This window comes from Vipera berus (genome assembly GCF_964194415.1).
Source record: "Vipera berus genome assembly, chromosome: 1".
NCBI classification, from domain to species: Eukaryota; Metazoa; Chordata; class Lepidosauria; order Squamata; family Viperidae; genus Vipera; species Vipera berus.
In genome coordinates, this window is record NC_138202.1 from 203,739,530 (window position 1) to 203,755,119 (window position 15,590).

The window sequence follows — 15,590 nt, forward strand, 5'->3', positions numbered from 1 at the left end:
TCTCTCTTCCCTCCCCCTCTCCCTCTCTTATTTCCCAAATAGGATTCCAGCAGAACTCAAGCATTAACAGTGTTTATTACTACTGCTTTGTACATTTATAGAAAAGATTTTCCAAAAATTGGAATTGTTAAGAAATATGACAGTTTTGTGAAGGACAATATATCATTTTATAATAATCCCACTGAGAATAAGTTCTTTATGATCATTGCTTTGAAATTAAAAAAAATAAAGACAAGGTTTATTTTTTATTTTTCGGTTCATTCTTTCATTCTTTCATTCATTCATTCATTCGGTTCATGCTTTTCTAACCACTGTATAAGAGTGATGCACGTTTTATTCCCTTTTCTTCCAACCTCGCTTTGATTCCTGTTATATCGGCTTCTTGATTATATCAACGTCTTCAATGTTTTTATCACATAATGTACTGGTTCAATCTAATTCTTCACAAGTATTTGCTTTATCTCCGTAATGAAACATATTCAACCACCCTTGGGTGACAATTTGTGGTCTCTTTGCTTATATGAATCAAAATAAAAAGAAATACACAGCGCTGCAGAGAAAAGTGCTTATGGTGCAGAGATTTCCCTGGTCAAATAAATAATCATCTTTAGTCCTGTATTACTTTACTTTACTTTTATTAAATTTGTATACCGCCCTTCTCCCGAAGGACTCAGGGCGGTTAACAGGGCATATATAAATAACAATACAAAAATTAAAAAGCAATTAAACAAGTGCCCAATTAAAAATTACAATAACAATAAAAGACCCATTAAAAACCCTAACGTTCCCCATCAGGCCAGGCCAGCTTGTTCAAATAAATGGGTCTTCAGACCGCGCCGGAAGGAGCGAAGGTCCGATGCCATCCGGAGCTCAACCGGCAGTTGGTTCCATAGCGCCGGAGCTCCCACAGAGAAGGCCCTCCCCCTGGGGGCCACCAGTCGACATTCCCTGACCGGAGGCACCCTGAGGAGGCCCTCTCTGTGGGAACGCACAGGGCGGAGGGGAGTTGACGCCGGCAGCAGGTGGTCCTCGAGGTACCTCGGACCCATGCCATGTAAGGACTTGAAGATCATAACCAAAACCTTGAATCTATGACCTCAGTCCATAGCACAAAAACTGGTGGCAGATGGATGAACGAAGTTTGCATTTGAAACACTATGCTGGCGTTGTAAATAATGGTGAAACTGAGAAAAAGAGGTGGAAAAGCCAGAGGGAAAAACTCAGATTTGATTTCATTATAATTCAAACTTAAATCAAAGTAAATTAAGTAAAAATTGCCAGCCAGGTTCCTCTGCTCTAGAGGTTAGGAACAAAAAGGAAAGAAAGCAAATGCTGTAGGTACTCATTTGATCAGTTTTGTAACCAGTACCCAAAAAGCAGCAACACCCAAAAGGATGTTAGTTTAATTCTCCTATTTCTGTGCAGAGATAACCAGAAGGGCCGTAATCGCAGAGCACTGAGGTTTATAAGGCTGAGGGAAGGAAGTAACATTTATAGGCATCGGGCAGAAAGAAGGACTTTGCAGATTTTGTTTAAATCTCCCTTTATCTTTTCCCCTCAAATTCAAGAATTAAGCCACCTCTATAGTGTCTGTTTCTTTCAATGACTGCCCACCTTGTGATTCTGTAGGATCCCTGTAAAAGCTAACTTCTCTCTTCCATTCTGTCATCCACTGCTTCTCTGAACTCATGTTAGTGTTCATTTCAGTTGAAAGACTGTGCCCATATTCTACCATTAACTGTGCAAGTTCTATAAAAGATACTGCACCCATTGAATACTTTCTATCTACCATGGGGAGACACAGGAACATACCTAACCCATTTATTACAGTGCCTTGCAGGGAATAATGCCATCTAAGGTAATGTTGTCCATTTGGAACAGAAAGAAGAAATCCAGCCATTATGACCTCATGCTGATGCTGCCTGCTTGAAAGAGAAATTCTGGCCCCTGAGATTCTGACATAGATGCTGAACCTCTCTTCTCATCTATTCTACTCTGAACTGGAGAACTGCTCACTGTAATCTCATACTGAAATGACCTAATGGAGAAGATTGGGCAGGAGTTTCTCACGCTAATGCTGTCCTATCTGGCTCCATTTCTATGAAGAAGTAGGTCTTTGCAACCGCAGGAGAGTAAGGATTCACAGTGTCTTAATGTCCCAAAGGCGCTTTTTCCAAAAGGCAAGTGGACTTTCTTGTTTTTTTCCTTTGAAAACATTTCACTTCTCATACAAGAAGCTTCTTCAGTTAACTTCAGAAATGTTTTCAAAGGAAAAAAAAACAAGAAAGCCCAGTTGCCTTTTGGAAAAAGCACCTTTGGGACAACCATGACCTGGATGATTGAGAATCTCCATAGACACTCTCTTCAACAATCTTCTCATTCTTTCAATACAGTTTTTGCTTCTCTTCAAGCTAGCAGTGTTCACTAATCCTTTTTTTTTATATGTAAAAGACAATGTAACTCAAACATATGAAACTTTTATTGAATTGAGGGTCACAGCTACCTTTTAATGGCTTATCCAAGACCACATTGCCAAAACTGATAGGGCCTCATAAAGGATTTATAATTTGCAGGCATAAACATTGAATGACATAAATTAAAAATAATAATATGACTGGTTAATTAACTTTTAAAACTTATCGATTTGTTAATAAGAGGCTTGTTTACAAAATGGTGTAGGCCATGAATAAATTAAGGCCAAATGTTACTATAAAATACAAAAATACTTTTAAAAGTGAGACAATAAAAATTTATTCCAAAAGCAATCTCGCCAATTAGAAACATGCAAAATTAGCAAGTAGCAATTATTTTGAGATGAGGATAATCTGTTCAGGGAGGAATACCGGTAGTTTATATAAAAACACAAAGAGAAGTAAAACGTGGGGAAAGAAGGAAGATTTTTTTAAAGGAAAGACAATTGTAAAAATTAGGAAAGCATGGCTTTCATAAGAAGCTTCGGATTATAGTTATAGAGTAGAGATGAGTTGTATGATAAGATGAAAGAGCCAAACCCCCAACTTGGCCTACCTAATTAAAATTTAAAAAGTCCACTGCATTGATGATTGCCAGCTAAGCATATTTCTTTGATGTAACATATATTCCATAGTTGTATGAGAACTTCCAAGTGCCAGGCAGAGACAAGGCAGGTACAGCTCCATCTTGGCAGAATGCAAGAGTGCAGAAGAATGAGAAATATGGTAACTTTTAAGAAGAATTTCCACTAGTCATTTTTCGCTTGTCAAAACAACCTGTTAGGTTTTATCACACCATATGTATTTTTATCAAGGGGCCTAGAGATGACCTAAAAATGTAAGCCGAGGCCCATGAACACCCCTGTGCTTCCTCCAACACATCTAATTTTAGTTCATATATTTATAGAGATTTTCTATTCCTTTACACTGAACTGTTTCTCAAATTTAAAATATATTTATGGGTGTATGACAGACTTATTCTTCATATTTTGTTGGCTCCCACGGTGAGTAGCTGCATGTTAGAACTATTTCAGGCTTGCCATTCATTTCTGTAAATAGGGCCAACAGCTGAAGAACTAGCAGGAGTTATATTTACTATTATTTAGAGATAATTTTACTGCCTTCTGATAGTACCAACACCACAATAGAACAATATAGGATATATATTACATAAACAGAGATAAAGTCTCCCCCACAAGAGTGGGGAGGAAATCAGATAAAACTTCATAAAAGGGGACATGTCATAATGTAACAATTATTTCTTTCTGCTCTGTGAGGATGGTGGACTTAATGTACTGTTCCAAAGGCTACCTCAAGGAAGGCTGTATTGTTTCTTATATGGAACAATGAAAAAAATGTTCTTCTAAAACAGCTTTGAAAACATTGAACTAAACTGAAACAAAACTGAAGGATATTCATACATCATTCTGTAAATACAGGTAATCCTCGACTTACAACAGTTTGTTTAGTGACCAAAGTTACAATGGCATTGAAAAATGTGACTTATGACTGTTTTTCAGTTATGACCTATGCAGCATCCCCATAATCATGTGATCAAAATTCAGATGCTTGGCAACTGGTTCATATTTATGACCGTTGCTGTGCCCCAAGGTCACGTGATCACCTTATGCAACCTTCTGACAAGCAAAGTAAATGGGGAAGCCAGATTCACTTAACAACTGAGTTACTAACTGACCAACTGCAGTGATTCACTCAATAACTGTGGCAAGAAAAAAACGTAAAATGGGGCAAAATTCACTTAACAAATGCCTCACTTAAGAACAGGAACGTTGGGCTCAATTGTGGTCATTAATTCGAGGACTACCCGTACACAATTATGCATTTGCATCATAATATCTAAGTAAGTTGTATCAATTACACTGCGACACCGATATGCATATGCTATCATTCCCCCCCACCCTTGACCACCATTAATATCCGCAAAAAGCACAGTCCAGTACCTTGTATTGTTTCATATTTGACATTCACTTTTTTTGGCATCAGAAAACAGCAAAACCAAGAAGTTTTTATCACACTTCTGCACCCTGATAGGCTGCATTATTTATAAGGCTCATGCTAATCACACTAAATTCATATAAATGAAGCATTACTGTAGCAGTACAGAAATCTTCTAGAATGTAATTCAGCTATTGACTTAATCCATTACTTTTGCAGCAAAGAGACCACAAGGCCCAGAAGACCTTAAAAGTTCCACATTTCTTTTTGGAATTAAATGACCATATGGACATAAAAAGTAAAGTGTATATACCTACCTGTATTCTCAAGGCCACATCTTCAAAACATTTGCATATGAAGAACTGCTCTTATCTCTACAAAACAAACAAAACATAATTGACCTTAGCAACATTTCAGAATAAATTAATGTCCAATAATAGATAATTCAAATAATGCTAATGGCATATCCCAGTTAATGATACCAAGTTATAGCCAAAAGCACAATCCAAATTTTAATCACTATAATAATTAAGCACATATTCACAGTCTTTTTTTCTAATTAATACTCTTAAGTTATTTAAACAATATGTCTATGATTTTAATTAATACTGTACAAATATGACATAAAAATGGTGTAGTACATTAAGTTTTACCATAATATAATAAAAGGGAAAAATAATTCTTCTAATCAAAAGAATTACAGATTATGAAGTTTTTAGTACATTTAAGGTCTAAAATCCAAATTCTGGATTTGGATTAAAGCATCAACGTTTTGCATCATTCCCTACAGATCTGAGAATCAAAAGAGGCATGATTTTAAATAGTTAAAGCTAGTGGAAAGGCAGAGAAACAGCATACAAGCAAATGGAAGCATATCAAACCTTTATTGAGGCCAAAAGTCCAACAGTCAGATGCAAGATAGAAGAGGTAAAAATGAAAATATAGAGAGCTAAAATTAAAGCAATTTTTTTTACAAACTTTTGCATCCAAAATGAGGTGGATTGTGAAAATAAAGGTCTAGAATTAGACAAACAAGATGTATGCAAACAATGGTCACGCATGAGGAGCAATCAATAGAAGGCATGTTCTTTGTCAGGTAATTTCTTCATGATAGGGTAGGTCCTTATAGAGATAGAAACAAAAGAGCACATGCCTCAGGAATTCTACTCAGCCATCCACACATATAAAAAGATGGGGAATATTTTTGTAGATGGCAGAAGGCAATGAATCCAGCCTGCCAAAATGAAGTCCTGGCAAAATTCCAGAACTGCAGCAGGTGAAAAAAAAAATTCTGCTATATACCCACTTGGAAAGACTCCACAAGCGCAGTAAGGCTGATTGATTTGAACATCAATTGATGTTCATTTGAAGATCGATTTGAGCATCAACATCCCAAACAGGCAGTTTAAGGAAACTTCGGGGATTTTCAAAGCAAATGGAAAAAGGCTTTTCATTGAGAGTCCTAGAGATGGAAACTTGCCAATAACATTTTTTTATTCAGATTGAGTTGATGTGAGAACCATTGGAGCTAGGCTCACTGGGGAAAAAGTGTTAACTCTAACCATACATTAAAATGATAATACCAAGCTCCATGGAGACTTAAACAGAGCAGCATTAAAACACCCTGGGATGGCCAAGAATAGCTCCATTTTAGAGTGAATGGGTTCAAGAATGGCAAGATTTCTAAAAGTACAGACTTAGGTACTACAGCACAGAGAAGCTGAGAGAAGATCTTGACAGCACAGTTGCAGTGACAAAGGAAAAGCCTTTTGAATAGAAGAAACTCGAGAAGAACTACACTGAGCAATATCTGCTGGATATAAAAATGTTCTCTCCCTGATAGTGCAGCCTAAAATAACACTCCAAGGTGTTTGTAAATGTGTACTGACTCAATATTATTTCAATTTGCCAACAATAAATTTTATGATAATGTTGTGAAAATATTTTTCTGATAATAGTAGTTTCTCCTGTGAACAGAAAGAGAGAAGGCTTGGATTAACTGAGTTTACATACAAGTTAATAAACAGGAGGGCTACAATACACCCTTGCCACACATCAGGTATTGCTGTAGGGCCAATAATTTGATTGTTGTGGCCAGGGGGATAAGTTTTTATTGAGTTTTGTACTATATGTCAAATGCTTGTTAACTATTTAGATTACCTTGCTAGGCCCCAAACATGGGACAAATCTTTATTTCCTGTTTCAGCCTATCATGAAGGCCATCGAACAGGCAGTAGTCACACCGGTGACAGCTCATATATTTGTGTAAATTGCTAACAAAGAATTAAGAATTAATTTGTTAGCAATTTACACACACACACACACACACACACACACACACACACATATATATATATATATATATATATATATATATATATATATATATATGTGTATATATATATATATATATATATATATATATATATATATATATATATATATATATATATATATATATATATATATATATATATATATATATATATATATATATATATATATATATATATATATTTCCCACGTAGAATTGAAGGTGTAAAAGCAACGTTTCGACGGAATCCCATCCGTCATCCTCAGGCTGGTGGCTTCAGCTTCCTTCTTCTGGGAGAAGCATGTGGTAGTGGCTGTTTGTTCCTCTTTTTTAAACTGCCAGAGGGGGTGTGTTCTGTGGGTGGAGGTGTGCTCCAACGTCGAAACGTTGCTTTTACACCTTCAATTCTACGTGGGGGGAAAAACCCGAATGACCAAAGATCCACATACAAACACCCGCGAAAACCTCAGAAAACATTATATATATATATATATATATATATATATATATATATATATATATATATATATATATATATATATATATATATATATATATATATATATATATATATATATATATATATATATATATATATATATATATATATATATATATATATATATATATATATATATATATATACATACATCTATCCAGCATACAAGCACAATTTTACTGTATTTTTTTGCAAAGTTCTTCTGTTTTCTTCTTCTTCATTTTCAACATTCAATATCCCATATCCAAACTCTAGCCAGGTTTCATTTCACTATATTTTAACACATGTCGACGTTCTCCCCACACCTTTCCCCCCTTCCCTCTCTCTCCCCCCCCCCATCTCTATCTCTATCACAATTCAGGGGTATAACAAACAATATGTTCTCTGATTCTTTCTCAGTTCTACAATAAAACAAAAAAATATGATCGATGGGCAGAATTTAAGAGTTTAAAAAGGTACTTAAAATAAAGGAACATTAACGCTCAACTGCTTCATATGCCTTCTGAGATTCACACAGTGATCTGGCAGGGAGCCTTCATTTGAAGGAGAGGATCCAAATGCTTGGAGTAGGCAGAGACGACAACATGATATTTTTCACACAAAAAAAGAAACATTTATTTAGCAAGGTGCTTTTGAAGCTTGTTGCGGAATGTCTCCCACTCAAGATTCAGTATGTTATAAAATCAATAGATAAAAGTGGGTCAGATTGGACAGAGACACGTCTTTCTATTCTATTGGATTGAGAACAGGAAAGAAACCCAGCAAACCGTTACAACATTTTGCTGCTCTACTGGAGTGCATCTGCATTTAAGCAACGTGAACACGCAATTCTCCTATTGAACTGTGTAGTAGCTTTTCGGTACAGTCCTAGATTCTACACCCACATCTACATTTTGCTTAAGCTGAAAAAGCAGCACTTATTTTTTTATGGCACTGGGCTGAAGTCTTGCAGGCAACACCACAAGACAGAAAACAAGGTCCCATGGTTACTTAGGCACAACATGGAACTGCTTCCCGATCTCATGGGCCTACGCTGCACTTTTGTGGCACAGAGGCAAAAACTCCCCGTCCCAAGCTAAAATATTACTGGGAAGTAGAGTGGCACCTCACCACCGTTGTGAATAGTTACTTATGTTGGAAACGTAAAATGGGAGTTGGTTTCATTTTAAACTCAATTCCCACATGCGCTCCACTTTTCTCTGTGGGCACCCGGTATGCCTCAGTCCGTTTTTTAAAAAAAGTATAATTAGACAGCTAGCAATATTAGAAGGATAGAATAATACCATGAGCTAAAAATAATAATTACACAAAACCCCAAAGACAGGCTCAGAAGCAGCTTCCCCATCTGTTAGCTTGAAGATGTCCAGATGTGCCACAAAAGTGCAGCGTAGGCCCACGAGATCGGGAAGCAGTTCCATGTTGTGCCTAAGTAACCATGGGACCTTGTTTTCTGTCTTGTGGTGTTGCCTGCAAGACTTTTCCCTGACATGCTGATAGATTATAACCTGCAGAAACCCAGCTCCAGCTCCATCAACTATGAAAAATGCTGGATTGAGTATCAACCAGAGGGCCAGAAAGAATGGCATTTCAAATTACAGAAGCTAACACTTCACTTCAGTCCCACACTCACACAGGATTATTTTCACCGACCCTGCTTTTGATTTAATGTGTCCAAGATCTACCAGTTCTTGTTTACATAATTATGCTAAATACAATAGCTTGGAATATTATCACCAGCTTTCTTGCCAATGTTCCAATGTAGGCACGTTTATACTGCACAATACGAACAAGGTCAAATGCAAACTTCCACAAAGCTCATGATCTCAAACAGTGCACTTATTTTGGAAAGAAAGTTAAACACAATCACCAAAATGAATCATCAGAGTATATCAGCACACCAATCCCATAGTTTATCAGCCTCAGTTATGATTAGGTCTGGAAGCCAAAAGCCACAGTATCCATATACAATTGCACATAACATATACACAGAAAAGAATAGCAACAAGCATGACTAAATAGGCCTAGGCCAGGGGTAGGCAACCTTAGTTCTTTTATGACTCGTGGACTTCAACAGTCTGACTCGTGGACTTCAACATGGCTGGTGCAGGAATTCTGGGAGTTGAAGTCCACGAGTCATAAAAGAGCCAAGGTTGCCTACCCCTGGCCTAGGACATAATGGGATTCAACCAAAATGGAAGCTGCTCATCACATCTCTCTTTAAAATAAAAATATTTATTTATTTTATACATATTTACAGGTAGTCCTCAACTTACAACCACAACTGAGCCTAAAATTTCTGTTGCTAAGCAAGAGATTTGTTAAGTGAATTCTGTCTCATTTTGTGACCTTTGTTGCCAAAGTTGTCAAATGAACCACTGCAGCTGTTAAGTTAGTGACATGGCTGTTAAGTGAATCTGGCTTTCCCACTGACTTTATTTGTCAGATCACAAAAGTTGACCACATGACCCCAGGGCACTGCAACCATCATAAATATGAATCAGTTGCCAAGTGTCTGAATTTTGATTATATGACCACAGCAATACTTCAGCATTCATAAATGTGAAAAACAGTCATAAGTTACTTTTTTCAGTGTTGTTGTAACTTTGAACAGTCACTAAACAAACTGTTGTAAGTCGATGATTATCTGTATTTAATCTGTACAATTATGATTATAATTCTGAATAGTGAAACTTGGAAAAACAGTGCTCCAGTGCCCAGTATTGAGTGAGAAGTTGGACACAGGGCTTGCTGCCTCTCTTAGCAACCATGACTAGAAACCACAAAGGTCCTGGAAAGAAATCATTGAAAAATGTGGATAACCTATAAAAATCAAGAAGAAATTGTGAAGTGTTATTGTGAATCAAACCCACTGCATGATGGTTTCCAAGGTGTGAAATTTGAAAAATAAAATTTCTGGAATCAAATAGCACTGAATAACAACTCACGCATCAGAGTTGTTTCATACTCAGAAACAAGGCATTTCCAGATACTTGTCTTAATGGATTGGAACAACAATTTTAAAAACACGCAAACAAGATTTGAAACTGACAAAAATAAAAATGGGCCACAAAAGCTACAAAAGAACAAATAAACATAAACATCCATTTGGATGCAGCCAATGAAAATGATGAACACTCTATTCGAAACAATGAACTAATTATATTTGTTTGATGATCAACAATAATGTGAGATGATCTCCTTTAAAATCTACTCAAAGAAAACATTTAAATAAAATTTTGCATGATGCAAATTGGATTGCTCAATTGTGACAAAAATGATAAGAGACTAATCATCTCAAATACAGCCTCGTAAAAGCAGTAACAATAGAAATACATTATAAATTAAAAGCAAGCCACCAGTGAATTTCTGATGCAAAAGTGGAAAATTAAACTGGAAAATAAAGTTCAACAGCCTGCAATATTTAAAAACTGAAAAAAGTTTGAAAAAACAAGACAATAAAGACAATAAAATGACTACATGGTACAGAAGTCATGGAAAAATTGCAGGGACTGGTGAAACTAACTGCTTTGTTTCTACTTCAAAATCACTTTTTTGTAAAAAATAAAAGAAATAAAATTTAATTTTAGATGATTAGAACTGTTAGATGTACAATGTATTATGATACAATTTAATGTATTTTATATTTATATCTGTACTCTTTTCTATATGTTCCTTTCCTTTTTCTGTACCCCAATTTTGCTTTTCCCCTGATCCCCCTTTTTCCTTATATTTTTCTCTTTTGTTTCCCAATTTTCTGTTGATATCTAATATTATTGAAAAAAAGATTAAGTTGTGGAAGAATAACAAAGAATGATGACAACTGCTAAGAAAATTGAACAATATTAAAGGACAATCAAACAATTTCAACAAATAGGCAATTTCAAACATTCAACAATATATATATAGGATTTGGGCTAAAATATTTATCCATTTTATACTTTTGTTTTGTGAATCATTTCAAACATTACAGCAAGGATTCATAAGGAACTTTTCCAATCCTGCAAGACAAAAACCAAAGAAACCACCAATATTTTTCATCCAACCCTACAATATTCAAGCTGTTAACAAAAGTAATTGCCAGTAATATCTACAAACAATTGAACAATTAAATATACACAAAAACCAAAAAGGGAATTTCAAAAATTCAAACATTGATTGATAGCTTGACCTGATTCAATTCACTGTTCCCTAGGTGAATTAAGACATGCTTGAGCATTTTTGGAATTAATTTTAAAATATAACGTTTTAAAATAATACAGTTGAAAATAGGAAAACAGCACAGATGCCAAACTCAGAAAAACTTGGAGAAATCAAAATTAGAAAAGGAATTTTCAAGAAGACCTTTTGCTTTCAGTCCTTTTTAACACAGCTCTTATTCCACTGCTTGAATAAAATCCCAGTGGACCATGAAACAACCAAGCAAGGACAAAAGTTTCATATTTGTTCCATATGGATGATTAGAAACCAGATGCAAAATAATCTCTAGAAATACACTTTTAAATACAGTTTGAATCTTTAGTGTTGACATAATGATGAAATTTGGAATCGATAAATTGCTATGCTGGCATTAAAAGTGGAAAATTGAGTACTCAGATGAAACTTACTGATTCGCCCTCAAATCAAAGCACTGGCAATGAAGGAAAGGTATAATTGGCTATTTTAGAAGCAAACCATATTTTGCACACTCAAATCAAAAAGAAGGCAAGCTTGAAATATAAAAAATGAGGTAGAAAGTGTCTAAAAACAAACTGAGTAGAGATAACACAGTCAAAAACATTAATACTTGGGATTCCCCTATAACAGACATGTCACACACAAGGGTTTCATGTGGCCCGCGAAGCCATCCTGGAAACAGTGAGGGAACGGCCCCCACTGCCTTGGCCCTGGCCCAGAGACCCTCCTGCTGCCAGAGACCCTCAGATCTGTCCCACTCCTGCCCAGGCCCCCATAGGCACCCTTGATGCGAACGATGTAGAGCTGGCCATGCCCACCCAGTAGGCCATATGCACTCTAGCCACGCCCACCCAGTAGGCCACACCCACCCTGGCCATACCCACCCGGCCCCTTGAGGGCAACCACAATGCTGATGCGGCCCTCAATGAAATTGAGTTTGACACCCCTGCCCTATAATATGCTATTGAGCAGATATTGTTGATTGTACACAAGCTAAACTAATTGCTTTAGATGACAAGATCTGAAAAATTATGACAATACATCATGCTCTACACTCAATAAGTAATATAGAGAGTTTAACAAATAAAATTGGTGGTCATGGTTTGTTACAAGTGAAGCAAACAGTGGAGAATGAAATTATATATCTAAATGAATACATAAATGAGGGGTTATTAATAAATGTCTGCAAGGAAAAATATTTGAATGTGACAAAATCAACAATGTAATAGAGAACTAAACAATTGTGGGGAAAATATGGGCAGGAATATTGGCATGTTGGGACACCTTAAGTTGATTAAAATATATAAAAGGCAGGATAAAAATAAAATAACAAGCCTCTTTATATTCTGTGCTTTAAAGGAAATAGTAACAAAACTTGGCAATGGCTTCAGACTGGATCTATCAAGAATAAAATGTAAAGATTAATATTTACAGCACAAGAACTGGCACTACTGACAAATGAAATATAAAGAAACTAAAAACACTAGCAAATGTAGATTATGCAAAGAGAAATATTAGATTGTTGACCACCTAATAAACAGCTATGATAAAATTGCCCAGATATATTATTTAAAAAGACATGATGGCAAAAATGATGCATTGGAATTTATGAAAAAGATGGAATTGATGTCCCAGACTAGTCTAGTGTTCCTGAATGACTATGTCAGCACAAGAAACAAGCATGAGCAACATCTAGAACACAACACACCCAAACATCATAGTGATTGAAGAAAAGTGAATTTAACTGAAATGTGTCAATACCAAATAACAGAAAAGTAGTTTAAAAGGAACTGAAAAAGTTTCTCAAGTATTGAGAGTTAACAATAGAGATTATAAAATGAGTCAGCAATTCCCCCCCCCCCCCGTAATTACTGGAGCGTAAGAAACTTCACAAAGAGAAAACTAATTTAGAAGTTAGAATTATTTCACTTCACAATTAGACATTACAGCTTTGCTCAGAACCAGATAAATATTAGAATGGTATTTGGGCTTCTTAGGCTTTAGATAAAGCTTGAATTAATCCTGTGTTACCAACATTTGCTCAAGATTCTTCAAAAGAAAATAATAATAATAATAATAATAATAATAATAATAATAATAATAATAATAATAATAATAATAATAATAATAATAATAGTAATAATGATAATGATGATGATGATGAAGATGATGATGATGAAGTCCCAGAGCACTTCATTTTCTATTACTTTGTCTATTTTGCGATCCCAGCAGTTCTTGTTTGCACGCAAATGTTATTTCTTGCGGATATTCCAGTACACCATTGTTGCTATTTTGTCCTGCTGTAAAAAAGCACCTGTTACGTAGTACTCCAGACTTAACAACTGCTGGTAAGAGACAAAAAAAGTCTGGATAGTGGACCTGGAGACAGTAGAACAAAAGAGAAAGAGAAAGAACTGGAGAAAATCACAAAACGCGAAGACCTGCAAATAGAAGTAGAACAACTGTGGCTAAAGTAAGCCAAAATAGGAACAATAGCAATAGGTGCCTTGGATGCAATTCCAAAACATCTGGAGCACTTCTTGAACTCTAGCAGCACTGACAAAATCACTATCAATCAACTGGGAAAAAACAACAACCCAGCTTTCCTTGGAACAGCTTACATCCTGCAACAACACCTTTAACATCATCCAAGAACAACATTTTCCTATCCTTGGTCCTTGGAAAAGACTTGATAGGTGGATAAAAATGCCAAAAGCAATCTAAAATCTGGCTGATTTGTGTGACCATCCATAATAATGCTGTAAGTATTTGATTACACAAATACATAGGCATTGATATTAGTTTAAATCACTTGTATTTCAAAACATACCCTTAATCTGAAGGAAAAAAATGGACCCTTATCTGCAATTGAGCATAAATTTCAGTCAAATTTCAGAAGCAAAATACATTCTTTCAATGCTGTAATTTAAATATTTTAAATGCTAAATTTTTAGATTCTTTTTTTAGATTTGTTATCCTGTCCTTATTATTATTATAAATAACTTAAGGCTGTGAACATATCTGACACTCCTTCCTCCTTCTATTTTACCCAACAATAACCCTGTGAGGTGGGCTGGGCTGAGGATGAGTGGCCCAAGTCAACCAGACAGGTTTCATGCCTGTTTTCTAGCCTGGTGCCTTAAAACACTAGACCAAACTGAACACTGCACATGCTCAGGATCTTTCTTTCCTGCAGAATAATATAGAAGCAGACGTGACATGTGGAATGGAAGATGGAGAAAAGAAAGATATCATTTCTGTGCTTCATATTTTCTGTGAAAAAAGCAGACCCAAGTAAAGCCATTCAGTTAAGGATCTGCAATCACCTACTGACATCACAATCTCCCCCCTGTCAAGTTCATTTGATAAAGCATGTAGTTCAATTGACAACAATCTAGGGCACTGAAAGCAAGTAATAATGTAACAGCGAGAATGGAAGGGGATATGATCAACAATGAAAAGACTTCTATTCATCTGGTTAATAAAATCAGCTACTAACCAGCACTTTAGAAATTCAGCCAGGAAACAATCAATTCTGTATCTTGGGCTTAAAAAAAGCCTCCAGCTTCATTATATATGCAGGGAAAGGCACAGAGCATCTGATCCCAAATTAATCTGGCAAATTAAAATGACTCCAATCTTTGAACACTGTATCTCTAAAATTTAAGCCACACTCAACACAAAGAGGTGGAACTACTGTCATATCATCCATCTGAGTTGAAATGCATTTATTCATGTCCAGCTATTTATTTTTTATTTATTTATTTTAATTCCATTTATATCCCGCCCTTCTCCGAAGACTCAACGCGGCTTACAAGCTTAGCAGTAGCCTTCATTCTATGTATATGCCTGCTTATTAGGGCTTTCACACACACCCCAAGCGGCATTATTACAAAGTCAGCTTAATTGCCCCCAACAATCTGGGTCCTCATTTTACCTACCTCGGAAGGATGGAAGGCTGAGTCGTACTTTCATAAATAAAGATTAAACTGTGTCATGTTTCTGTATTAAAAGTGTGAGTTCTTTGTAGGTAAGAATATGTAACACTTGCATATAATCAAAAACATCATAAGCTATCAATATTACTTTGGCTTCTACTTTGTAAATTCCACCAACATATAGAAAAAATATGCAGTAAGGAAGTAGGGAGCAATTATTCATTCTATATTTTTTCCCA

General features: G+C 35.7%; 1 protein-coding gene across 6 annotated transcripts in view; it reads right to left on the minus strand.

Moving 5' to 3' along the window:
* Positions 1 to 15,590, minus strand: part of PLCB4 (phospholipase C beta 4) — a 189,466-nt gene that overhangs the window by 152,098 nt on the left and 21,778 nt on the right. For all 6 annotated transcript variants that reach the window (XM_081321997.1, XM_081321998.1, XM_081321996.1 and 3 more), the window contains one exon: positions 4,745 to 4,801. The gene's annotated coding sequence lies outside the window, so the exon portion shown is untranslated. The remainder of the gene's footprint in view (positions 1 to 4,744; positions 4,802 to 15,590) is intronic.